The sequence below is a fragment of the Giraffa tippelskirchi genome, chromosome 8 (assembly GCF_054371585.1).
Source record: "Giraffa tippelskirchi isolate mGirTip1 chromosome 8, T2T-mGirTip1v1.2.pri, whole genome shotgun sequence".
Lineage (NCBI taxonomy): Eukaryota > Metazoa > Chordata > Mammalia > Artiodactyla > Giraffidae > Giraffa > Giraffa tippelskirchi.
Genome location: NC_137282.1, coordinates 109796443 through 109821193, shown reverse-complemented (window position 1 = coordinate 109821193; position 24751 = coordinate 109796443). Strand labels below are relative to the sequence as shown.

Genomic DNA, 24751 nt, shown 5'->3' with positions numbered 1-24751 from the left:
ACTCATGTCACCTCCAGGCCTCTGTTTCTGCAAAACGGGGCCTGCCGGCGGGGGGCATACCCGGTCATCAGATGCCAGGAAGGTGGTTAGCTCTGAGCAGAGAGGGATGCAGAGCGACGCTGGCCACCTTCCTCCCCAGGGCGGCCTTCCCGTCAGAGGCTGCTGTGACTGTCCCCCGGCTCTCGGGGCGGCGGGACCCCTCGGCCGTCACAGCCCCCTCACTCCTTAGCGTCTGCCAGGGCCGGGCCGGTCGCTGCGGAGCGCGGTCACTCCCAGGGCTCAGGGCCCGAGCGCGCGCGCGATCTCCGCGAGTCCCGCACTCCGCGCGCGCCCGAGCTCCTCGGCGGCCGGTGTCCGCGGTCTCTCTGTCCTGCCCCCCTGCGGCCATCGCGGGCAGAGCAGCACGGCCGCTCCTCCGCCCTGGCCGGCCCGAGTCACCGCCGCTGCCACCTCGACGGCGGGCACCAGGTTGAAAGGCTGCGCTCTGAAGGGGACAGAGGGATTCCCGCGGGACCCAGGCCCCCTGAGATCTTCGAGAAGGTTACGGCAACCGTCCCGCATGCCGCTTCCGTCCAGAACAATGACAAGCGGGGGAACCCTCTCCCAGAGCCAGGATGGCCACCTAGTTGACAATAACTTGATCATCTATCGCAGGAGCGCAGTGGATCTGCAGCGTGGAGGTAGGAGATAGGGGGCAGGGTGCAACCTGCGGTTCAGCACGACAGGAGAAACTTGGACAGCCGGCACCTTTGCAGATCCGGGCTTAGGTATTTATTTCATGTTAAGCCCCCTTCCCACTCACTGCCTCTGCCCGCCCAGAGAGAGTTGCAAACGACTTCCACATCCCGAAGGACGATCGGTGCACGGCCTTTCCCTTAGCCGATCCAGCCAGCCCAGTTTCGGTTGCCAAAAAATGTTTCCCATCTAACACTTCTCTCACAAGGACAAAATATAATGTGTCTAAACACGGTGAGCTTCCTGTCTGGGCTCCACTCACCCTCGTTTCCCACTTAGGAATGAGACTTGAGTAACAAAGGTTAGCGGGAAGCCTGTTTTCCTTTGTACATCCTAGATCTCTGCTGGTTCAGTGTCTTGTGTCAGGTGAAATTATTCATGAGGCTCTGAACAGAGTTGATAAGTCTTACTCCTTCCCCCTTGAAATTCCAAGTGGATTTAAATCACTCCTGGGTTGCTTCAGAGGGCCTGTGTTTTATGGGAGTTCTCTAGTGGGCTTTGAAGTATTTGCTTACCAAATCTGTTTCTCAGCTTCCAGCTCCTGAATAAATTACCCACCCCTTCTCCCCACTGCTGCTCCCCCTGCTTGCCTCAGCGTGATCTGTGGGGGTATTCTCTGGACAATAGGTTGGAATGTGTGTTCTGGGACTATTGTTCAGTGGCCAGTCCTAGGACACTCATTTGCTACATGCCTGACTGAGAAGTTTTGATGGTCTGATGGAGTAGGAAGGGAATGGGGGCCCTTGGACCATGTTCTGTGCACAGGTTTACTTCTTGCCCGCAGGATCACTTAACCAGTGTCGCCATTTACCATCTTGGGCCTGGTTGCCTTGCGGCGAAAATGGCCATGAGAACAGTCGTTTAAAGAACATATCCCAATCCTCGCGTTGAAAACATCTTAGAGTTTCCTTAAGGGTTGCCACTTGCCAGAGGTGAATGTTAACTGATGTCAGACAGGTCTGTTGGGAAGAATGTAGATTTCTATTCATTCTTTTGTATAAGAGCTAGAGAGGGTAAGGGGAAATGGCAGCCTCGGCCCTTTAGTGAGCCAGGAGGTATTTTTCGCTGTTGGCCAAGCCACTTAAAAAAGCCCTGTTGTCCAGCCTCCTGTGTCAGTGGGATGGGACATGGCTAGCTGTCCACTTTGGTGCCTGCTCTTGACGTCCCCATGCCTACCATGTCACTAAAATCACCATTTCCATCACTCAAGCCATGTGTGGAAGAGGTAATCAAAGACTCCCCGGGAGATTCAAGAGCAGCCACTTCTGGGGTTGAGATTTGTCACGTTTCTGGGCTTCACCTCACCAGGGACCTCAGCTACACAAGGGTTTTCCTTGATTCTTCCCCTGGGCCTTCCCAGACAAAAGCAAGGACCCCATTACCCTTTTCTTATTTAGAGTTTTACTAAAACAACAACATCATCATCAACAACAAGTAAAACAAACAAGAAATCAAAATATACAAAAGCATAAACGTCTGGTGTGTTTACCCAGCACAGATTTCTGACCCTAAAATAATTAAAGCCTGTCAGACTTGGCTGAGCCTGCCTCTGGCTGGGGCTCACGCCTTCCGATTCCCTGTCGCCCACATCACTGCTGCCTCATTAGGAGCAGGGGATCCCACCACTTTGCTCCTTGGTCCTCCTCTTTGTGCAGGGCGGGGGAGGGGGTGAACTTCTGGTTTGGTTGGGTTCCCACTTTTGTGCACTCCCCACCGATGGCCTCTGGGCCTGAAAAAAAGCATTTCCCAGGCTGGGGTCAAGGTTCCTCCCCGAACTTCTTGACAGTCCTGGGATTTCCCAGAGACCCCCCAGCACGGAGGTTCAGAGCCCTCACCTGTCACTCTCTACTCTCAGGCAGCCAGCCCAGGCTCCAGCCTGGGGCCCCACCCTTCCAGAAGCCTGCCTACTTGGTATTCACCCCTCCCCTCCTCTCCCCCAGCCAGCCAGCACCACTGAAAACCACCTGTTTTGTGTTTTGAAAGCCTGGAAGCACCCCCATCCCCCGCCCCCACAGACCTCCCACTGAGTCCCAGTTTCCCATCCAAACTCCAGATTTGAGTTCTCAACTCACTTGAAGAACAGAAGAGCTCCGCTGCATATTCAATTCTGGCCTTTCCTTCCTGGCCGAGCTTGCCAATGGTCCCCCCCTCACGAGAGGAGTGGTCTTGTTAAGTTACAAGCTTGGCAGGCCCTGGGGCAGTCCTCAGACTTGTCGGAGGTCAGAGTGCCTGCCAAGTCAGAGTCATCTCGGCAGGACACTGTGTCACCCATCAGTCCCCTCAAATGTTCCAGGAGTAATTTTACAAGCAAACACTATGCCGTGTACTATACATTGAAATCACGACCACGAGTTACAGGTTCACACACACGCACACGAAAGAAACTATTGAAGTCTCTGATTAGCAGTTTCTGAATATTCTGGTGATGCTAAGTTAATTTTTTCAGCAATTTAAAGAAATTTATTTATTTATTTATTTTTGGCTGTGCTGGGTCTTCTTGCATTGCGGGCTTTCTCTAGTTTCGACAAGCCGGGGGCTACTCTCTAGTTTCGGTGCTAGGGCTTCTTACTGTGGTGGCTTTTCTTGTTGTGGAGCACGGGCTCCAAGGCGCGAGGACTTCAGTAGTTGCAGCTCTAGAGCACAGGCTCAGTGGCGCGTGGGTTTAGTTGTTTCGCTGCATGGGCAATCTTCCCGGGTCAGGGATCGAACCCGTGTCTCCTGCATTGGCAGGCAGATAGATTCTTTACCACTGAGCCACCAGGGAAGCCCTCAGCAATTTTTTTAACCTTCTGCCAGCATTTGCTACCAGGTAACTGGGAGCATGTATCAAAGGTTGGAGAAAAAACTGAAGAACATAAAACATTAACAACTGACAAAGTTCTTCCTGTATAATGAGCTTCCCTGGTGTGTCAGACAGTAAAGAATCTGCCTGCAATGCAGGAGACTTGAGTTCCATTCCTGGGTCAGAAAGATCCTCTGGCGAAGGGAATGGCTCACCCACTCCAGTATTCTTGCCTGGAGAATTCCATGGACAAACGGGCCTGGTGGGCTGCAGTCCATGGCGTCTCAAAGAGTCGGACAAGACTGAGCGACAGACACTTTTTCACTTTTTCTATAGTAGGCAGAATAGTTGCCTTCAAAATTGCCTGCTTCCTAATCCCTAGAACCTGTGAATGTGTTACCGTACAGAGCAAATGGGACTTTACAGATTTGGTTAAGCCAAGGATCTTGAGATGGGGAGATTGTTCTGGATCATCAGGATGAGCCCAATAGAACGGCAGTGATGGTCTCAAAACTGAAAGAGTCAGAGTCAGAGAGAAATTTGAAGATAGAAAAGTGCTGGCTTTGAAGATGGAGGAATAGCCCCAGAACCAGAGAATGCTGGAAGCCTCTAGAAGATGGAGAAGTCACGGGGACGGAACCTCCCCAAAACCTCCAGAAGGAACACAGTCCTACCGACATCTTGATTTTAGCCCAGCAAACCCCACTGCAGACTTCTGACTTCCAGAACTGTCAGTTAAAACATTTGCATGGTTTTAAGCCATTGGGCTTCCCAGGTGGTGCTAGTGTTAAACAACCTGCCTGCCAGTGCAGGAGACGTAAAAGACGTGGGTTCAATCCCTGGGTCAGGAAGATCCTCTGGAGAAGGAAATGGCAACCCACTCCAGTATTCTTGCCTGGAAAATCCCATGAACAGAGGAGCCTAGTGGACTACAGTCCATAGGGTTGCAAAGAGTCAGACACAACAGAAGCGACTTAGCACACACAAACACAAGCCATTAAGTTTGTGGTAATTTGTTACGACAGTATCAGAAAACCAATACTGTCCATTAACTTAATTGTTTATGTGACTTGAGGAGAGAAGAACCTTCTTTTGGATGTGATGGGAACACTCTGGAACAACACGAGGAATGAAATAGTATCCCCTTTTGATTTTTCTTCAATAGTTATCATTTGTCTTTTCTCTGTTGCCACCTACACCAAGGCAAGGCCTGGACTAGTCACTGATAAACTAGCAAGAACCTTGGGTGGTAGGTATTGTTATGTAACATCTTACCAAGAATGAAGCCGAGGTTCAGCATAGTACAGCACCTGCCCCTGGGTCACACACCAGGGGCTGATAGGTGGAAAGAAGGGACACCAGTTCTACATCAACTACCTCCAAAGCCCTTGCTGTTTCCTGCAACTTATCTTTAGGCCCCTTCTCAGAGAGTAGCTAACAAGCTACTGTTCTTCAATGCCATGCTGTTCCATCCACAGGAATACTCACACTACTCCAGCCAGAGGAATGCCTTTTGCTGACATGGTAGGTGGCAGATCACAGTCAAAGCTGCTGCTTGGAAAGCTTCTTTCAGTTGCAAAAATAAAAAAAGGTTGGATTTGGCTAGAAGCGTAATCAGGAAGTCTTAACCTGACACTGGGTTTAGGTTCACTTACTGCCCAGGTCTGTGTGTTGTTTTATGGAATCACAGAGTGAGTTCACACGCCGAGTTCATCTCAGCGTGCAGGAGCAGGGGATTCAGAGCTCCTCTCACCTGACCAAACCTCCGCCCTATGTCAGCTGTTCATACGCCCCACGCCTTGGGGAGGGGCAAGGAAGGCACCAGGAGGTGATCTGCCTGTGGTACCCTTTGCCCAGATTCAGTGATTCCCCATTCTGACCACACATTCAAACCACCCAAGAAACTAGAAAAACCTGTCCATGTCGGGGGGGGGGGGGGGGGGCCAGCCGAGCCATGTGAGCCACACCCCTTATGGCGGGGCCAGGAGTGTCGAGGTACAGGTCACACCCAGGTGATTCCTAATGTCAGTCAGGACCACTGCAGGACCCCAGCTAGGCAGGCTGTATCCTTGACCTGAGCTGTGTGGATGCTGGTGCCGTGATATGTGCTTATCTGGATATGTTAGCTCTGCTGAGACAAAGCCTTGGGGGCTTCAGAGCATCCCCCTTGGAAGAGCAGGTGGAGCCTTGGCCCACACTGTGTGGCCGAGAGAAGGGGCTCGTAGGGTGCCCTGCCATCCTACTCTGCCCAGGACCCTGGGGGAGAGGGGTGTTCCCAGACAGGAGACGTGCTTCATCAGGATTAAGTGCTTGACTATTTATTGAGTGCTGTAATCAGGAAAGTCCCTGACATTTGGAGAGGGGACAGAATCTAGGGCCGGGTAAATAAATTCTCATGCTTGGGTGGAAGCGCTGTGGCATCAGAGAAAATATGTTTGTGTGTGTGTGTGAGAGAGAGAGAGAATGTGAGTGGGCATGGATGTGCATGTGTGAGAGTATGTAAGTGTCCCATGCGTATGCATGGGGGTTGTACATTCACGTAGGAGAGTGTGTGTGCACGAGTGTGTGTGAGGGTGTGTATTTGTGTGAGAGTGTAGGCATTCTGGGAACCGCAGACCTCACCAACCCCAAACCACCCTGCTGCAGTGGCTTCTAACACATCTGAGCGTGTGCCAACCGACCTGCCCTGAATCCTGCCGGGAGAGCAGCCCTGAGTGGTTCAGTGAGCTCAGGGGCAGACACTGTACATTTGTTCTGCTCTATGACAGTATAATTAGCTTTTCCTCTTGTGAGGAGTGAAGGGGCAGTGTGCTTTCTGACAGCTGTGGGAGCTGCCTTCCTGCCTGGATGAATCTGGGATCCCCTGATATTGTTACACCTGTTTAAACAAGGCACAAGATAGGTATTTATTTGAAGTTCAAGAGGTCATATGAGCCAGGGTCTAAATATAGACCTGGATATAATTATAAAGATACTTCATTCCTTGTTCTGAAAGACTTTTGCAACCTTTGTTCCCTTGGATGCTTGGGCAGTTTCCTTAAACACGTGTACTTCCCAGAATGAGGAAAGGCAGGGTTGAGGCTGCCTCATGGAGACTGGGGTGCAGGGCTAGGGAGCATGGAAGGGCAGACCCCCAGACTTGGCTGATCCTCAGGAGCACCAGGAGGAGTTGATAAAGATGCAGAGCTCCTTCTCTCCCTGGAGGCTGTCTCTGCTTTGGTCTTGGAGTGGAGGACAGGAATTTGTATGTTTCAAGCCCCCCAGGTGATTCTGATAACTACCCAAGTTTGGGAATCCCTGAACTAAGGCATGGGGGTACTCCTCCCTGTGAGGCATTTCTGGGACTAGGTCAGGGATACTAACAATTGCTATTTCTTGAGGACCCCTCCCATACAGGCCCCCATCATTCCTCCTAGTTTGTGGATTAGACCGCTGAGTTCTTCCATTCATTTCTGGGCTGATACAGACTGGGCACCTCAAGCAGGAGTTCATGTTTTTAGGTCACAGGTCTGTTTGAGATTTTGATGAAAGTTATAATGATCTCATTATAAAACTGCACATGCACACAAGATTTTGCATAGTTTTGCAGGGTTCATGGAGCCCCCATCCCCAAAGCCCACCCAAGGACCTCTGGTTAAGAATGCGCATCCTAAAGGACATTCCCTAAGAGGAGTTCGCAATCAGGCACAGTGAGCTGGACCCTCTGCAGCCTGAGAGGGGCTTCTGGGGCATTTACTGTGGGGCTGATAGGGTTCAGGGCCCATTGAGGGGAGCTGTGAATACCAGAAGGGAGGGTGGGGTACAGCCCTGGCTTTCAGTTTAGTTGGTAAGACATGACTGCACAAGAAGAAAGACAATGTGAAGTTCAAGGTGATTATGCCAAGCCCAAAGAAGGACTGGCACTCTGCATTGCAGTTCAGTGAGCTAAGCCGTCACGGGAGGGCCAATAAAGTTGGGAGGTGACAGCTGAGCCTAGCCGAAACCTGGCCTGAGCTTGGCAGAAAGAAGAGAACTCTGGGCAGGGGGATCTTGGTGATTATTTGGGGAAGGAGGGGAGAAAGTCATGTCCATAACAGAGACAAGAAACGTCAGGACAGTAAAGGAAAAAAAAATTCTGCATACTAAGAAATGAATCCCAACCCCACCCTTTCCAGAAAAAGGAAAAATGCTTAACAGAGTGATAACCTTTGTGGTCATTTTATAATATGTCTTCATTGAGAAATTAATTATTTTAATATAATGCTAGATAATTGTGCTTTAAAGAAACAATTATGTTTTCAATTACCAAAAAAACCAGAATTTATTTAAAATATATTAATTTAGATAGTCTAGTAACAGGACCTAGGGCTTCCCCGATGGCTCAGCTGGTAGGGCTACAGTCCATGGGGTGGCAAAGAGTTGGACATGACTGAGCATGTGTGTGCGTGTGCACACACACACACACAACAGAACCTAAGGTAAAATTACATGTGTACACCTGTCAGTTTATCTCTGAGACTCTGTGCAGAACCTCATGTGCAGATTATGTCATAAGTCTAACTTTGAGACTCTCTGTGTAAATGGTGCATGCTAAGTCACGTCAGTCGTGTCCAACTCTTTGCAGCCCCACGGACTGTAACCCACTAGGCTCCTCTGTTCATAGGATTCTCCAGGCAAGAATACTGGAGTGGGTTGCCATGCCCTCCTCCAGGGAATCCTCCCAGCCCAGGGATCGAACCCTCATCTCTTACATCTCCTGCATTGGCAGACGGGTTCTTTACCACTAGTGCCACCTGGGAAGCCCTCCTGTGAAAATGGATTTGAACCAAATGACCCTCCCACCTACCCCCCACTCAGAAATCGACCCTGTCACAGTGTGTCTGGAGGTCTGTGCAGGAAAAAGTGGGGGAAATAGATGTGTGGGTTTGGATGCTTTGGGAGAAGGCTTTGGAGTCCCACCGAGTTTCCTCCTTTGTCCTGTAGGGGGAGCCGCTGCAGTTTTGAGGGAAGTACCCAGAGTCCCGGGAAAGTGAAGGGCCGAGGGCTCTGGATGAGGCAGAAACTGGAGGCTGAAAGAGTGGCCGAGAAATAATCGAAGAGGGACACATGCCAAGAGAGGCTGGTCAAGGGCTCCAAGAAGGGAGGGTCATCCAGCCCTGTGGCCTAGGGGAAATGATGGAGAGAGGAACCCTGGTTTTACTGGAGGGCAGGCAGTGGCTGCCTCACAGACAGAACCAGAATCCCAGGGTATGAAAGGCGAAGACAAGCGCAGCATGAGTTTGTCCTCTAGTGGGAGGCAGGGAGGCTCTCCACGTAAGGCATCTCGACTGCTTCTTCCCAGTCAGAGTCTGCTAACAGTTCCTTACAATACGATAGCTGCAGAGAGGGTCCTCTGCTCACCTGACGCCGTTTTGGCTGAAGGGTGTTCAGATCCAGAGGAGCACTTTTTTTCTCCAGCTGTTTGCTTTGTGCACAACATGGCACCATAATGTGAGACTTGGGTTCTTTAATTAATCGAGGAATTTCAGCAACTCCAAGGCAAGATATTGTTTAGCCACTAAGTCATGCTAAGAAAGTGTTTGTTGCTCAGTCATGTCTGATTCTTTGCAACCTCATGGACTGTAGCCCGCCAGGCTCCTCTGTCCATGGGATTTCCCAGGTAAGAATACTGGAATGGGTTGTCATTTCATTCTCAGGGGATCTTCCCCACTCAGGGATCAAACTCACATCTCTTGCATTGCAGGCAGATTCTTTACCACTAAGCCATCAGGGCAGTCCCAAGACAAGATGCCTTGTAGATATATGCAGAATGTTTTAATAACAATTAAACATATGAATATGAATAATGGAAAACAAAGCTAAGAGTGAATCTAAGATTAGGTGGAGACAAAAATAGGGAAATGTACTGGCTGGGATGGACTTTGGTCTTCTAGAATAGCAGGAATACGCATAGAAATAAACTTATGTGGAAGTAGAAGGAAGTGTGAGGTCAGATACCTGTTTTCCACAGTGGTCCTGGGCCCTAGAAGTTTCAGAAATTACTTTGTCACTGTCTGGGTTAGTGAAATGATTTCTTAAGCAAATAAAGCAGCTTCCTGCTTCTCAGTGTAATTTCTTTGCATAACAATGAGCTTACTAAACAGACTCAGAATTTATTGCAAGATCCTTTAACCCATTTAAAAAAAAAAGATTGAAAACATACCATGAATCTGATTTCCCATGTTTAGACAAAGCTACATATGACTGCTTTTAAAGAATAATAGCAACATAAGTTAGCCCTATTGTCATTTGAAAGAACTCCTTGCAGTGGGATGGGACAAGTGACTAGTTCTGCCCAATAAAATATGAGTCATCTGCTCTCAGCAGATACCAGATCCACAGTTGTCATGATCTTGAATTTCCCAGCCTTCAGACTGTGAGAAATAAATGTTTGTTGTTTAGAAGCCACCCCGTTTAAGGGATTTTTATCATAGCAGCCCAAACAGACTAAGACAATGGCCACTGGCATTATTTCAAGTTTTTCACTATTATTTACAATGCTGCAGTTGACATCTTTTGTGCTCAGACATGAGTTTGGAGAGTTTCTCTCAGTTCTCAGCAGTATAACAAAAAAATAGAGTTGTTTGGAATATGGATTTTCAGTTCTGCTTGATATTGCTAAATGATTCTTGAAGAGGCTGGACCAGTTTACACTGGGGGCAGCTATTTTTTGAGCTTACATTTGATGGTCATAACTTTGCCCTGTGTCCTAATACAATGTTATGCATTTCACCTTTGGACATCTAAACCAACTACTCTTATTCTGGATCCTTGTGTTTACAACATTTTTTAGGCTTTAAATTTTTAAAACAGAGACATATGCATTGTAAAAAAAAAAATCATAAAAGTACAAAGAGCTAGGTAATAATCACCTGAAATCCTTCCATTTGAAGAAAACCACCACTTTTATTTTGGTGAATATCCTTCCAAACATTTCTGATGGAAATGGATCTGTGTGTGATGTTACATAAATGGAACCAGACTATGCTAGTTTATTGCCTGTCTTTTTACTCAATGATCTCTTCTGAATACCTTTAGATAGCTTTCCAAATCTATAAATCTCCTCTGATTTCTTTTCCTTCCCTGGGGTTGCTTTGAGGTCAAAAGATGAGAAGAAGGGAAGGGAGAAGAGAGAACCAGCAGTAGCAAAGTGAAAGTTGCTCAGTCGTGTCCGACTCTTTGTGACCCCATGGACTATACAATCCATGGAATTCTCCAGGCCAGAATACTGGAGTGGGTAGCCATTCCCTTCTCCAGGGGATCTTCCCAACCCAGGGATCAAAGCTAGGTCTCCAGCATTGTGGGTGGATGCTTTACCAGCTGAGCCACCAGGGAAGCAACAGTAGCAAAGGGCTTAGTATATGCTCCATCTCATTTCTCCAGTCATCCTGAGAGGCAGGTGCTGCTGCCCATTGTACATATGGGGAAATGAAGGTCACAACAACAGAGGGTGATGGAGTCAGCCATCAGTAAGGTCTCTGCTTATTCTACTTGGTTTGGTCCACCTACTCACCTTCTGCCCATTTCCCTCTGGGTTCCCCATAGTCGTCTGAGGATGCAACAAGTGATGGGGATTTGAAGACCCAGAAGATATGATGCCCAGGTGTCACCACAGTCTTGGTAAATCATGGTGAGAACATAAAAATCTGCCCCACTGAGGTAGGCGTCTACTTTCTGTCTTCCTGAAGGCACTCAGAGGGAGTTGATCTGGAACCATCTTAGAAGAGAGGGTGAAGGGACCTGCCTTGGGGGGCAGGGGATGGAAGCAGCCAGATCCTTAAAGAGGGTTCGAATTTCTCCCAGATTTGGAGAGGGAAAGGGAGGGTCAGGGAACAAGGGGAGGCAGAGATTTGATTGCTAGTACATGTCCTGTCTGTGGCCAGTGGGAAGGAGAGCTGTGAGTGCCTCTCTGAGCCCCAGGAGTGCCCGAGGACTGTGATGACCGGGATCAGCTGTGGCTTTCTGTAGCCCCAGGAGCATTGGTAGTGGAGGAAACCACCAGGGTCCAAGGATATGGCCTCCTCCCCACCCCCTGCCATTTAGCACCTCATAAGCCAGGTTTCCTCTAGGCTCTCAGGATTAGATGAGGAAGTGCCCTAATTTTTTGGAAGTGAAAATTTTTATGGAAGCATAGTTGATTTACAATACTGTATTAGTTTCAGGTCTGCAACAAAGTGATTCTGTTGTATATTTTTTTCAGATTATTTTCCATTATAAGTTATTATAATATGTTGAGTACAGTTCCTATGCTATATGGTAAATTGTGGCTTATCTGTTTTATGTATAGTCATTGTATATGTTAATCCCACATTCCTCATTTGTCCATTGCCCCTCCTCCTCTCCCCTTTGGTAATCCTAAATTTGTTTCCTTTGTCTATGAGTCTGTTTCTGTTTTGTATATGGATTCATTTGTATTATTTTTCAGATTCCACAGTCTTTCTCTGTCTGACTTACTGGACCATCCATGTTGTAGCAGATGACAGTATTTCTTTTTTATGGCTGAGTAATATTCCATTGTATGTAGATGACCACATCTTCAGATGTATGCCATGTCTGTTGGTAGGAATCTGGGTTACTTTCATGTCTTGGCTGTTGTAAACAGTGCTGCATGACATTGGGGTTCATGTATCATTTTTAATTAAAGTTTTTAAAAATCTTTTCCTGATACATACCCAAGTGTGAGATTGCTGGATCAGTGGATAACTCTATTTTTAGTTTTTTAAGGAACTTCCATACTGTTCCTCATAGTAGCTTCACTACTGTACATTCCAACCAACAGTGTAAGTAGAGGCTAAATTTTATTTTGGAGAAATAGAGGGATGGGACATTCCTTGAAATTGACATTGTGGCCTAAAATTCAGGGCTGACAATATGGGCATGTGAGCCATGCAGTCACCCAGGGCCTCACACCCAGAAGAGCCCCATACATGGTTTAACGCTCTGCTCTCTCCACCTTGAACCTCTTGCTTTCTGAACAAGGAGCCCCACATTGTCATTTTGCACTGATGTATGAATTAGTAGCCAGTCCTGCAAAAATTCATGGCCCTACATCCCCGCGTAGCACAAGTTTCCAAATCTCACATCTTTAGCAGGAATCCTCACTGAGGGCTGGAGAAATTAAAGAGGATGGTAACCACGGGTCAGACCCACTGCCCGCTGCATGCACCATGCCCGCCTCGTGCTTTCTGCACTGTTTTCTTTCTATAAGCAATGCTTGTTCACCAAAGGGTAGGCTACATCTAAAACAGAGCTAGATATAAACATAGTAAATATTATTTTAAAATTAAATGTGAAAACCATGGTGGTGCATAGAAATGGAAGCTGAGATGAAAGTGAATCTGCTGTGGGGTGGGGGGCATTTTGGGTGGATTTCAATGAAGCAAGCTTGAAAGTGCCAGGGAGGCCTGGATGGTAACATGTGCATCCATCCCAAGCATCCCAGCTTGCTCCCAGCGTGAGCCTGGCCTGATGCTGACACTTTGGAGCATTTCTCCCTGCAGAGTTCCCTCTCATTCTTTGTCCTTTAATTTGCACAGAGCTTCAGAAGTTACACATCAGTGTGGAGTCTTCGTGTATATTTGGAACTGAATCATCCACTTTTGAAGCTGTCAGATCTTGATGTTTATGAAGTCTCTGCAGTTGGTTCCCAGGTTCTTGGGGCTTATATGACTGTTTTATGGAGTGAGGACACTTTCTCTACCAAGGTTCTGAAATTCACACTGCTCCCGCCTAAGGCTTCCAGAAGCCTCTGCAAATACCTGAGTGTATGTAGATACTGGGCAGAGAGGTTTGGGATGAGAGCTTTGGGTCAGCAGGTGTGCCCAGGAGCTGGGGGGCCGGGGCGCAGGGTCCCTTTAACACAGACCTCTCTATACCTCTTCTCATTCACCTCTCTTCCCTATAATCTCCTTGCTCCTTAATTAACACAGACACTGCTGCCTCTGTGTTCTTACTGGTCGCGTTAATCACTCGCCAAGTCTGTATTCAGACACACACCAAAGTGCTCAGAGGAGGGAAATGTTGTCAGTACCTTCAGGCTACATTTTATTAAGGGCTTTCTGTGTTCCAGGCACTGCTCTAAGCATGTCTCATGGTTGATTCTGTTTAACCCTCAAAACTACCTAATGCTGCAGGCAGAGGAGAGAAACAAGACACTGAGACGCTCAGGAAATTGACACAAGCTAGCAAGTATTGGAGCCAGAATTCAAAACCCAGCTGAAGCCACCAGTGAGACCCCACACATGGTACCCAGCAAGCAGGTACAAAGAGGAGGCTAATTATAACAAAACCCCCAGAGTAAGGGTGTCAACTGACACCAACTGAGAATTTGGGGGTCTTTGGAAATGAGTGCGGCCAGGAGGCAGCAGCCTCACTGGAGAGATGGTAGCACCAAGCACAGGAGAAGCACTGGCCCTCTTACATCCCCAGGCAGTGACCAGATAAGGATGGGGCTCCCTGTGGAGGCCATGCCAGAGACACTAGTGAGCAGTCAGTGACAGGGACCATTCTGAGCACTGCCCAGTGCGGGTCACTCAGGTTGTCTTCTGGTCCCACCCACCCAAGGGCACTGGGACAACCTCTCCAGTAGAAGGTGCGGTCACCTCTACACAGAGCAGGGTTAATGAAAGACCTGGTCCAGCGGAGGCTTGAGGGAGACTGGGAGGAGAGCTTGTTCTGCTTTGTGCCCCAGTGATGGAGTAGAAGGCAGCAGGAAGAGTCTTTGCTCCAGGTAATAGAAAGAGCTGGCAGAGCTAAACAGAGGTGTGGTCTCATCCAGTGAACAGAGGGAACATCAGGGTGAAACTCATGAAATTGCCTTGGAGCTAGGTCAAAGAAGAAGGATACTGGTAATTGCACTTGTTAATTCTTATTTAACGTGGCTAGTAGCAGGGTGAACCGTGAAATTCCAGATGTTTCCTAAAGGAAATCAGTCCCGAATATTCTGTGGAAGGACTGATGCTGAAGCTGAAACTCCAATACTTTGGCCACCTGATGCGAAGAACTGACTCATTGGAAAAGACCCCGAGGCTGGGAAAGATTGAAGGTGGGAGGAGAAGGGGAAGACAGAGGATGACATGGTTGGATGGCATCACCGAGTCAATGCACAGGAGTTTGAGCAAGCTCTGGGAGTTGGTGATGGATGGGGAGGCCTGGTGTGCTGCAGCCCATGGGGTCGCAAAGAATCAGACACGAGTGAGTGAGCTGCTCAGGGAGGACAGAGGTCAGATAGGGCCTGAGATGTTCAAGAGAGCCTTGAGCCCAGAGGAAGGAGTTTGCTCTAGCTGAAGCATTTCTCTACACAGGCGCTTGAGGCCAAGACCAGTGTCCTGTATCGTTCGAATCCTGGGTTGAGCTGGTTTGACCTGGGCACACACTACGCTGACACACAGGCAGCAGTGGCCAGGCTGGCTGTGTCAGCTGAACATCACAGGAACCCATGGGCTGGGTGACCACGGGAGGCTTCTTAGAGGTGGTGGACCTTGAACCAATCCTTCAAGGATGGGTGGTAATTAAAACAGAGAAAAGAAAAAAGTGAGATCTGAAGAAATCTACAATTCTACAGGTATTTTAAAACAAAAAGTCACAAAACACTATAGACACCATGATTCCTTTTTTGTTAAAAACTTGTATGAGTATACACATATGCATGCAGACACTTGTATCTATTCAAAGGTGGTTTAGTCTCTAAGTCATGTGACCCCATGGAGTGTAACCCGCCAGGCTCCTCTGTCCTCTGTCTATGGAATTTCCCAGGCAAGAATACTGGAGTGGGTTACCATTCCTTCTCCAGGTGATCTTCCTGACCTGGGGATTGAACCTGAGTCTCCTGCATGGCGGGCAGGTTCTTTAGCAACTGAGCCACCAGGGAAGCCCCAGGGTGATATAAGGAAAAATATTTATGAAAATGTTAGCTGTGTTATCATTGGGCATTACTTTCTTCTTTGTATTTATCTGTATTTTCTAATTGTTCAGCAGTAAGCATGTATTATTGTGTAACGTGGCTTAAAGGGTAAAGAATATAAGCTGCCTGAAGTCCTGTTGGCGTGTAGATACTTCGTAAGTTGCTACCTGCTATTCTGTGAGTTAGAATTCTTCCTAGGTGTTACTGAGGTAATGGACTCCACAGGATTTCCGAGGCTCCTAGGATACAGAACAGAATGGTTTACGAGCACACACTCTGAAGGCTTGCTCGAGGCCATCTCCTCAACTTGTTGGTTAGTGAAATGGAATAATGATGGTACCTACATCTGATGCTCTTTTGGAGTACTCCAGAAATGTTACTATTGGCTCCTCTGTCTCTGTAACTCTCTCTCTTTTACATACACACCTACTCTCTCTTACTTGAAGACTGCTCTCAATTATCCACATGAAGGTAGTGTAGATGAACCAGGGCTTCTCAGCCTTCAATATGCACATTAAAAACCTGGAAATTTTGTGAAAATGCAGGTTCTGCCTTAGGACAGCTGAGCTGGAGCCCTAGACTCTACATTTCTAATGAGCTCCAGATGATATCCCGCTGCTGATCCGTGGACCACCCTTTGAGATGTGAAGGTGAGGACAAGTTCATGCCCTTTTTGGACATCCTAGAACAAATGCTCTCCAGTGGACTCAGGTATTACCTGTCACATGGACTCCTCTTGGGCAGTATTGCATCATCCTGTTCCTCTGGAAACATAAATACCTACTTCTGTGTGTGAGATTCTGTGCTGGATTCTGGGACATCAAAGTCTCTGTTTTAAGGCAGGGCCCCTGCCTTAGGAGCTTATATTCAACACCTAAACATAAAAAAGTAGGCAGTCAGTGAAAGGACCTATTCTGAGTGCTGAAGAAGGGCTGCAGACAGTGAATGAGAGCGAGACTCCAGGGTCTATTCTGAATTCTGTAGAGAACTTCAGTCCAAATACTTCCTTTGAAACGCTGAGGAGTAACACATGCTCCAGATGCAGGGATGCATTAATAAGTCTTAAGTTTTAATGTGAGAGTCATGTCTCTGTATATAAATATATGCTCCCATAGGATTCATGAAGTTGTGGTGTATTGTTTTCATAGTTACCAGTCTTCGTCATTCCTCATTAGCGGGGGAGCTGGAGGAGGAGATATGGAAGTCATCTGGAACATAAATACACGGGCTTGCGGCCATACCACACCACTGACTCCATTGTTTAAGGAACATGTTTGTCTCATTCAGCTGCATTTTGTGGGACTTTCAGCTCCTGCTTTATTCCATTTGAAAATTATTATTTGCTATGGAAACAGTGATGTCAAATTGGTACAGGTGGGACTTGGGGCCATGAATAAATACAAAATAGTTCATCACAAGGGGCTTGAGTTATTATTAGGCCTAGGAGTTGCCCATTTGTGCAGGTCACCCCTCACAGACCCCATGTTTTGGAGGGAGCAGTCTGCCAGGCGGGGGTGGGGTGTGGGTGACTTACTTGGAAGAGAGTGTCCATTTTGTTTTTCATTATTTTAATTGACATATAGTTAATTTACAACATTGCGTTAGTCTCTAGTATACAGCAAAGTGATTCAGTTATATATATATATACAAAATATATCTTCTTTTTCATATTCTTTTCCATTATAAGTTATTGCAAGATATTGCATATAATTCCCTGTGCTATACTATGGAAACTTGTTTATCTGTTTTATATATTAGTTTGTATCTGCTAATCCCAAACTCCTAAATCAGCCTTCTACCCTTTCCCCTTTGGTAACCATAAGTTTGTTTTCTATGTCTGTGAGTCTGTTTCTGTTTTGTAAATAAGTTGATTTGTATTATTTTTTAGATTCCACATATAAGTGATATCATATGGTATTTGTCTTTCTGTGTTTGACTTACTTCACTCAGTATGATTCTCTCTAGGTCCAAGAAGGTGTCTGTTTTTAAATAGCACAAGTGTCTTAGAATACAGAGCCCTGCTGCAACAGGACGTGGTCTGCCCACAGACCGTGTGGGGAGGAAGAGAGAGGGGACCTCATGCGGCACGTTAACAACGTGATCAAATGTTAGAATATTTTCTTGAGTGGTTGTTGCCTTAGGAAGCAAGAGCTTTTTTTGGAGATAAGGAATTTCTAATCAGGTGGGAACACTTTGAAGTGGCAGCTCCGAAACGAGTCTCTCTGGGAGTGCTTGGAATTGAGCAGACCTGAAGCTGCTGGGCAGAGAAGGCAATGGCACCCCACTCCAGTACTCTTGCCTGGAAAATCCCACGGACGGAGGGGCCTGGTGGGCTGCAGTCCAGGGGGTCGCTAAGAGTCGCACATGACTGAGCGACTTCACTTTCACTTTTTACTTTCATGCATTGGAGAAGGAAATGGCAACCCACTCCAGTGTTCTTGCCTGGAGAATCCCAGGGACGGGGGAGCCTGGTGGGCTGCCGTCTATGGGGCCGCACAGAGTCGGACACGACTGAAGCGGCTTAGCAGCAGCAGCAGCAGAAGCTGCTGGGAGCTGCCTTGGGGCCCAGAGAGATTCTCCAGACCTGGTCCACAGGGAGAAGATGTAACAAGACTTCCAGCAATATTGACTCTTTTTTATCAGGTGCTGAAGTGGCAACCCATTACAGTATTCTTGCCTAGAAAATTCTACAGACAGAGGAGCCTGGTGGGCTACAGTCCATGGGATCACAAAGAGTCAGACATGACTGAGCAACTGACCCAATTATCTTCCAGGTGTTATATGCTTTGATTCCCCCAGTAAACCTTATGGCCTGGATAGTAACGTTGCGTCCAGCCCACGGATGTAGAAACTGAGACTTAGCAGGGCCAAGAGCTCGACAAAGGTCATAAGAGAATAATTGAGAGAGATGAGCCCATTCTGATTCCAGAATCTGCTTTCCTGGTCTATGTCCTTAAAGACTGAACCACAACCCTAGAGGTGGAATGTAATCTGCCAGAAGTTTTTACTTTCACTAGACCCACAAAACTTATGCCTTGGCCTGGACAGAGCATCCATCAGATCAGGGCCTAGGGAGACCCGGGGGGTGACCGGGCTCTGCCTGCCGCTCTCAACTGGTGAAGGTTGTGAAACTGTAGCCCCAGGCTGTGCCAGGACACCGCCGAACCACTCACAGAGCCCCTACTGGGGCCCCAAGCCTGTGCTGAGCCTCCCAGCACAGGGAGAGGCCCAGGGTACCCCTGGGCAGATAAAGGAGACAGAGCGGGGATAGTTTTGGAGGTACACTCAAAGCCATTCAGCCAGTAAGGGGCTGAACGTTTGGGTGCAGAAGCTGACCCTTGACCGCTGTGCTCTGCTGCCTGCAGGCCAGAGGCCTGGCGACTGCTGTGTGAGAGGCCCCCAAGAGCCAGGGTGTGATCAGGGCAGGGTTGGAGGCCCCTTAGACTATTGCCTTTGACAAGGCTGAGGGCGAACCGAGGCCAGAAGAACCCTCAGTTAAATTTGCAACGATTTAACCACACATGTTCCAAACAACCCAATAAAAAATGGGCAGACTTAAAAAGACATTTCTCCAAAGAAGACAGACAGATGGCCAAAGGCACATGAAAAGATGCTCAGTTCAGTTCAGTCGCTCACTCGTGTCCAACTCTTTGCGACCCCATGAATTGCAGCACGCCAGGCCTCTCTGTCCATCACCAACTCCCGGAGTTTACCCAAACCCATTTCCATCGAGTTGGTGATGCCATCCAACCATCTCATCCTCTGTCGTCCCCTTCTCCTCCCGCCCCCAATCCTACCCAGCATTAGGGTCTTTTCCAATGAGTCAACTACTTCGCATGAGGTGGCCAAAATATTGGAGTTTCAGCTTCAACATCAGACCTTCCAATGAACACCCAGGACTGGTCTCCTTTAAGATGGATTGATTGGATCCCTTGCAGTCCAAGGGACTCTCAAGAGTCTTCTCCAACACCACAGTTCAAAAGCATCAATTCTGCGGCGCTCAGCTTTCTTCACCGTCTAACTCTCACATCCATACATGACCACTGGAAAAACCATTGCCTTGACTAAACGGACTTTTGTTGGCAAAATAATGTCTCTGCTTTTAAATATGCTATCTAGGTTGGCCATAACCTTCCTTCCAAGGAGTAAGCGTCTTTTAATTTCATGGCTGCAGTCACCATCAGCAGTGATTCTGGAGCCCAAAAAAATAAAGTCTGACACTGTTTCCACTGTTTCCCCATCTATTACCCATGAAGTGATGGGACCAGATGCCATGATCTTAGTTTTCTGAACGTTGAGCTTTAAGCCAACTTTTTCACTCTCCTCCTTCACCTTCATCAAGAGGCTCTTTAGTTCTTCTTCACTCTCTGCCATAAGGGTGGTGTCATCCGCATATCTGAGGTTATTGATATTTCTCCCGGCAATCTTGATTCCAGCTTGTGTTTCTTCCAGCCCAGCGTTTCTCATGATGTACTCTGCATATAAGTTAAATAAGCAGGGTGACAATATACAGCCTTGACGTACTCCTTTTCCTATTTGGAACCAGTCTGTTGTTCCATGTCCAGTTCTAACTGTTGCTTCCTGACCTGCATACAGGTTTCTCAAGAGACAGGTCAGATGGTCTGGTATTCCCATCTCTTTCAGAATTTTCCACAGCTTATTGTGATCCACACAGTCAAAGGCTTTGGCATAGTCAATAAAGCAGAAATAGATGTTTTTCTGGAACTCTCTTGCCTTTTCGATGATCTAGCGGATATTGGCAATTTGATCTCTGGTTCCTCTGCCTTTTCTAAAACCAGCTTGAACATCTGGAAGCATTGCTAATTATGAGAGAAATGTATATCAAAGCAACAATGAGGTATCACCTCACAGTGATCAGAATGGCCATTATCAAAAAGTCTATAAATAACAAATGCTGGAGAGGGTGTGGAAAAAAAGGAACCTTCCTACACTGTTGGTGGGAATATAAGTTGGTACAGCTGCTCTGGAAAACAGTATGGAATTTCCTTATAAGCTAAAAGAGTTACCATATGATTCATCAACTGCACTTCTGGGCATACATCCAGAAAAGACAATAACTCTAATTTGAAAAGATATATGCACCCCAAGATTTTTTGAAGCACTATTTACAATAGACAAGACATGGAAGCAACCTAAATGTCCATCAACAGGTGAATAATAAATAAGATGAGGTACGTGTGTGTATGTGTGTATATATATATATATATATGTAATGGAATATTACTTAGACATAAAAAAGTAATGAAATAATGCCATTTGCGGCAACATGGATGGACCTAGAGATTATCATATTAAGTAAGTCAAAGGTTTTTCCAGTAGTCATGTATGGATATGTGAGTTGGACTATAAAGAAAGCTGAACGCAAAAGAATTGTTGCTTTTGAGCTGTGGTGTTGTAAAAGACTCTTGAGAGTCCCTTGGACTGCAAGGAGATCGAACCAGTCCATCCTAAAGGAAATCAGTCCTGAATATTCATTGGAAGGACTGATGCTGAAGCTGAAACTCCAATACTTTGGCCACTTGATGCGAAGAACTGACTCCTTGGAAAAGACCCTGATTCCGGGAAAGATTGAAGGCAGGAGGAGAAGGGGACAACAGAGGATGAGATGGTTGGATGACATCACCAACTCAATGGACATGAGTTTGAGCAAGCTCTGGGAGTTGGTGATGGACAGGGAAGCCTCGCATGCTACAGTCCATGGGGTCGCAAAGAGTCAGACACAACTGAGTGACTGAACTGACTGAAGTCAGAGAAAGACAAATATCATATGATATCACTTATATATGGAATCCAAAAAAAATGATACAAATGAGCTTATTTACAAGACAGAAACAGACTCACAGACCTAGGAAACAAACTATGGTTATCCAGGGGAAAGGGCAGGAGAGGGATAAATTAGAAGCTTGAAATTGACAGATACATACTACTATATATAAAATAGATAAACAGCAAGGTCCTACTATATTTCCCAGGAAGTTATAATGGAAAAGAATCTGAAAAAGAATATATGTGTGTGTGTGTGTGTATATATATATATATATATACACATACACACATACATATACATGTATGTATATGCAAAAGTGAAAGTGTTGGTTGCTCAGTCGTGTCCAACTTTTTGCGACCCCATGGACTGTAGCCCTCCAGGCTCCTCTGTCCATGGAGTTTTCCAGGCAAGAACACTGGAGTGGGTAGCCAATCCCTTCTCTATATCAGCTATACTTCAATAAAACAAATAAATGGCTGCACATGCTTCATCCTTCTCCAGGGCCATCGCCTCCCTCTCAGCACCCAGAGCCTTTTTCCTGACCTGTGGCTTCCCAGGAGGAGTTTGCCGCTGCTCCATCCACCTGTGCACACGTTCCACGGGTATCACTGAGTGATTCCCATGTTCCAAACTCTGAGCCTTTCAGGGAGGGGCTGGCAGGGCCCTATGAGCTAGGCCCCAGCTTGAGGGCCAAGGTTGGTGAGAATGAGGCTACATCATAAATGCCGACTTTGCCGTTACTCTGTATCCTCTACGTCTACCTGTAAGAATTGAAAACTCAGAGAAGAAGACACAAAGAAAAAAAAAAATTCCCAGGAGAAAGCATAAGTGAAAAAGCCATCCTCCAGTTCTAATGGCATCTGGATGTGACAGGGAAAGGCTCTCGAACTCCACAAGCCAGGGCAGTATCTGGATGAGGTGTGCAGCCTGGTAAGGATGGTGTGTGTGGGAACGGTGCTTTGCAAACTCTGAACTGACACTTGAATGTGGGTTGCTTGTTTTAATGACATAAAATACATGTCTTAGAAATATAGCCAAGAAATGAAGCTCAGGAGCTGGGGCAAATTAAAAGTGAAATTTGCAATTATGTAAGCCATTCAGGGGGCTTCCCAGGTGGCTTAGTGGTAAAGAACTCACCTGCCAATGAGGGAGAAATGGGTTCAACCCCCAGAGAAGAAAATGGCAACCCACTTTCAGTATTCTTGCCTGGAAAATCCCATGGACAGAGAAGTCTGGCAGGCTACAGTCCACGGAGTCGCAGAAGAGTTGGACATGACTTAACGACTAAAGAGCAAGAAGCCATCCAGGGACCCCAAATCAAACAATGCCTTAATGTTTCACAGGTTGCTGGTTTGCGGTCCAGTTTCTAGATTTCCTTTTGAGTTATTTCTTTCCAGAAGGTATATCCATCTCCCTGCTGTTCTCTGCCACCACGTTTCTCCTCCACCTCCACCCAGGGCTGTGACATATGTCTGTGCAGGTTGTCCCCAGCACAGCTGCGGGCCGTGGGGGGAGGCATTCACATCAAAGTCTGCCTGAGTCAGACCATCGATTCTTAAACTCAGCTGCACACCAGAGTCACTTGAGGGACTATAAACATTATTGATGTCTTGGTCCCTCCTCCTCTGACTTAACTGGTCTAGGTGCAGTCTGGGGACTGGGATTTTTAGGCTGCTCAGGAGATTCTAATATGCAGCCATGTATGAGGACCACTGAGTTGGACTAGCTAAGAATGGCATCCCTTGAAGATGTGTGCAATACAACCTGCTAGCCCTTCCACTCAGCCCTGTTTGCCCCCAGACGTAATCTTCAATGACCCGAACTCGCTAGTGGGAGAGATCACAGGATAAATACACACTTTTCTGCCTTTTGAGTCATGTGTTCCCTCGGGCTGAGATTGAGGTTAAGGCAAGTGTGGGTACTGATCTCTGAGCCTTTGAAGGCTCTCTTACACTTCCTGCACCCTTCTGAGGGACAAGGGAAAGGCAGGGGTCTAATCCTGCTGAAATCTTGGCGTTTTTCAAGCCTGGTTTTGGAGGCTGCCCAATTCTGGTGCTCTGCCCAGGGTGAGCATGCTGTTTTGATCGCCTGGCTGAGAGAGTGATTTAGGTCCTCAGAAGAATCTGGCTTGTTTCCCCTGGTACCTAGGTCATTCCCTGATTATAAATCAACCACTGTTAGCAGCTGCATTTTGCTCTTCCAGGCCAAAAGGGAACTGTGCAGTCTTTACTGAATTAGCAACTTAATTGCACTAAATATAGCTCTAATACCCCCAAAGAAGTTATGGCAGCTCCCAAAGGTGTCTGGCTTCCCACCCTCCCCCCTTACCAACTTCCTCTCCAAACTCAAGAAGCAGGTTAAACTCTGAGCAATTTGAACTTACTAAATCACAAGCTCCTGGAATGAACACACTTTGTTTTGCATATGTCAATATCACCAGCTCCTGCCATCTGAATTTAATGTCACTGTTGCCACAACAAATAATGTCCTTCAAGTGGGACAAAGGGGGAGACCAAAAATCCCACAAAACCCCAGAGGAATGAGTCAAATATGTGACACAAGCAAATCCATGGAGTCAAGGTTCAGTCAAAAAAGCTCGCCTATTTTACAACCTAGATGCTCTGTAACTCATTGATGCTCCCCACTGATGACTGCATCTGTCCTTCTAAACTTACAAGTTGAACTTCTTTGGCTGAAACCTTGCATCTGGCATGTGTGTTTATACTTGGCATTTCAGAATTAATATTTTTGGTTCGCAGAGGGATCTAAAAGAAACAGTTTCTGAAAAGTTCCAAATTCTTGAGCAGATATTTGAATCTGACTGAAATGAGTGAGAGAGAGAGAAAACCAAGTATGGAAGAGGCTGATAGTGATTACCCAATATCTGTTCTACTCTTTTTCCTTTGCAATGGAAAACGGTATTGTTTTTAATTTAAATTTTTTAACACCAAAACCATTTTGTATTGGTGTACAGCCGATTAACCATGTTGAATTGTTGAAACAATCACCAAAGTCTCAGGTGAACAACGGTAATTTTTAAAAATTACATTTCCCAGATGTCCTTGCAGCTTGGTAAGGCCACAGACCAAATTCTGGTCAAAGAATTAGAAGTGGAAGTATGACATGGAACTTCCAGAAACTCTTGAAAAGAATCAAGTGAGATAGGAAGTGTATCCTTTTTTCCTTTTCTTTTTCTCCTTCCTTCTCGATTGTAGACAGAACACTGGAGCTTCAGTAGCCATCATGGACCATGAGATGCCTTTGAAGAGGAAAGCCAGGTGCCGAACGAAGAAGGCAGAAAAATAGGCCACTGATGATGTAATACAAGGGATAAGCTTTGTATTATTACTATCCATCTCTGGATTTATTATATGTGAGAGAGCAATAAGTTTATTTGGGGTTTTTATTTATATGAAAATAAGTCTAGTCCAAATTGATAGCAAAGGATAGGGTAAAACTAATAGAAAAGTCCTTTCTTATACCGTGTCAGTACATTTTTGCCCATGTTAGTCCATCTGCTAAAGTG

At 46.7% G+C, this 24751-nt stretch overlaps 1 long non-coding RNA gene across 1 annotated transcript in view; it reads left to right on the top strand.

Annotated features, from left to right (window-relative positions):
* LOC145516591 (uncharacterized) overlaps positions 1-15067 on the top strand; it is an 86859-nt gene extending 71792 nt beyond the window's left edge. The window contains exons 4-6 of the long non-coding RNA XR_014061527.1: positions 13072-13299; positions 13669-13794; positions 14839-15067. This is a non-coding gene — a long non-coding RNA (uncharacterized LOC145516591). The remainder of the gene's footprint in view (positions 1-13071; positions 13300-13668; positions 13795-14838) is intronic.
* Positions 15068-24751: the final 9684 nt, after the last annotated feature.